The 3,154-nt window shown below is 30.4% G+C and overlaps 1 pseudogene; it reads left to right on the forward strand.

Annotated features, from left to right (window-relative positions):
* The first annotated feature begins 1,038 nt into the window (after positions 1-1,038).
* On the forward strand, positions 1,039-1,586 carry LOC149213065 (uncharacterized protein At2g38710 pseudogene; annotated as a pseudogene).
* Positions 1,587-3,154: the final 1,568 nt, after the last annotated feature.

The raw sequence follows: 3,154 nt of genomic DNA on the forward strand, positions 1-3,154 counted from the left end.
TACGGAACATATTTCATAATAGTAAACATAAATTTGTTTACTCATATTTAACCTTTCATTCATTTTAATGTAAAATTATTTATAATTTCGATTTATAAAAAATGGTAATATTAGTTTTTTATTATTATTTTTTATATAAAAATTATAGTAACTTTTTTATAACTTTTAATTTAAATATGGATTTTTGTTTAACATTTCATTCATTTTAATATAAAATAATTTATAATTTCGATTTATAAAAAGTTCTAATATTTCTTTCTTATTATTATTTTTGTATATAAAAATTATAGTAACTTTTTTATAACTTTCAATTTAAATATGGATTTTTATTTTATATGTTACTCTTTATAAGTCGTTCTAATTTTATTGAGCATGCTTTTATCCATACTTCATCTCGCACATATATCGCAATATTTTTATCGTTTGAGAACTAGATTTTGACTTACATTATTATTTACTTTTTTACATTTAATTATTTAACTCAGCCTTCGATATGTTATGTCTTAGTTTTAGAAAATTGTTATTCATTAGAAAACCATATCTATGTTTATATCTCCCACATAGATGCACCATAAAAATTTGCTAATCATAGTTTCACTAAAGTCGACTCTAACTTAATAAACAACGTCTATATTTATATTTCTAAATATAGATGCATGAATAGGGATATAAATTAATTTCTACACGCAAAACGATATTATCTGCTCTTCACTAAAGTCGACTCTAACTTAATAAACAACATCTATATTTATATTTCTAAATATAGATGCATGAATAGGGATATAAATTAATTTTTATACGCAAAACGGTATTATCTGCTCTGTGGCAATTTGGATTGGAAAGATACGACACTAAGCCTTTCGTTATCTCTGTTTCTCTCCATTCGGCTTCAAATCCTTAAGATCGTCTCACAGTCCAGGAGACCACAAGAGAATTACAGTCTGCATATCTGGGAGGATTCCATCATATCATTTCTCTGTTATTTGCACTGCTAACCTTCATTCGAAGCGAGGAATTCATCGAATAAGAGGATTCGAGATGGTGTCTGCAACCAAAGAGATGGTGGTGTACTGCTTCGACAGTTTATTGGCCCATTTCACCGGCCACATCGTGCCGCCTCCAACGTTTGAGGAGGGCCACCATCCATTATTTGTGACATGGAAAAGGGTTATTGGTGGGGAGCCTACCCTGAGAGGTTGCACTGGTTCATTGGAACCCAGCAGTCTCCATAACGGGTTGAAAGACTGCGCGCAGAGGGTGCAGAAATTCCAAACCTGGAATGCACAGTCTCTATTCTGACAGATTACGAGCATGCAGCCAATTATTTGGACTGGGAGATCGGGAAACATGGCATGATTATTGAGTTCACAGGTCCAGATAACACAAGACACGTTGGAACTTACTTGCCGCAGGTAGCTGCAGAACAAGGTTGGACAAAGACGGAAACAATCGATTCACTGATGCGCAAATCAGGGCATATGGGAAGGATCACCGAGTCTCTTCGAAAAGGAGTCAGCATTATTCGTTACCAAAGCAGTGTTTACAGCATGCATTACAATGATTATGCTCAGAGCTACTGTCCCTAATAATGTGAAGGTTTCTATGTATTAAAACAAACTAGGAAAATTTTGAGTCAGAAAGGATATTGCCAATTATTAAATTTGCTTTTATCGATTTATTTAAAATATGTAAATTTGGTTTTATCCATTTACTGAAAAGATGTTACTTGATCACCAATATTACACAGTTTTATTTCGGAAATTTCCAACCAGATGTTTGGCTTGTTAACATGATTTTTATTTGTATAGGTAACTTGAACATGGTACTCTGTGATTGAAGTTTCAACTGTTATTAGATTCTTTTTAAGTAAAATTCATATTCTAATTAATTCAAAATAAATAAGTGTAGATATTTAAAATAGATATTGGATTAGATTAATATGGTATTTAAAAAGTTAACTTTTACGATAGGTAGTGGATGGGTTTTGTTCGCTAGGTTGGCGTGGATTAAATTTCACGGGGATAGTTGTCCCATGTGTTAGGGGAGGAGACATGCTACAAAATCTAGTGAGGTTAGGGTTGGTGTGGTCCAAGCCTTGTAGGATCACTTAGTGAATTTCACGGATTAGATGCCCTTGGGTTAAGACTCCTCAAACCACAGGTCAAGCCTGGGTTAAGACTCCTCAAACCACAAGTCAAGTCTAGATAATGAGATACAACTTGATAATAAAAGAGAATATAATACTTAAAAAAAATAAGTAAAAATTACTAATTATATTTAAACCAATAATAATAAAAATATATTATTAGATATGCTTTACTTTAAACCAATAATAATATATTTTATATTATTAGATATGAAATAAAGCATGTGATAATAAAGAGATTAGGATGTTTTTAATAACGTGATGTTTATGCTGTTTTTTTATTTTTTATTTGTAGTTATCTAGTTCAAAATTAATTTTTATAAAAAATATTTAAAATTTCATTAAAAAATAAAATAAAATAAAATTTATATAAGTGTAGTTTTGGGTAGCATGACTTTTTGCTGGCACCATTTTTTTAATTTTGCCCATAATTTTAATAATGATAAATTTTTAAATTTTAGATATTTATCATTATTTTTAAATTTTTAGTTATTTAATATATCAAATGTGTTTTAAATAATAAAACATCATAATTTTACAACTGTGTTTTAAATAATAAAATATCACAATTTTACTTTGAGCAGTTTCAGACGCCGCTGAAATCTTTTTGGAAGCTTTGAAATACAATGCTGAAAGTAGCATTCGTTTTACAAATCAGAGACCAAGCCGTCTTAAAGACCTCTTTGTAGTTTTGATCAAGTTTACTAGGGTTTCGTCTACTTGGAAGAGTTTCCAACAGAAAACAAAAGGGAAAGTGGACTGCCTCAAGCATAGCAAAAAGTCTAGCATTAGAGTGTGAGCAAGCATCAATGGTCGGAGGTATGATTTCTTGGGTATTCAAGTTTTCAATTCTTTTAAGTGTTTATTTGGCATTATAGAATCGTTATTATGTTGTCATTTGGTATAAGAGATTTTGTTTTATCTCTGTCTCGGTGTTTATAGACATGCTCTGTATGGGTCAATGCAATATTTGAGAATTTTATGAATTAAGGCATTTATTTGGAAATA

This window comes from Pinus tabuliformis, chromosome 1_1 (genome assembly GCF_031772625.1).
Source record: "Pinus tabuliformis cultivar Carrire ecotype Pingquan chromosome 1_1, CPIR1, whole genome shotgun sequence".
Classification (NCBI taxonomy): domain Eukaryota; kingdom Viridiplantae; phylum Streptophyta; class Pinopsida; order Pinales; family Pinaceae; genus Pinus; species Pinus tabuliformis.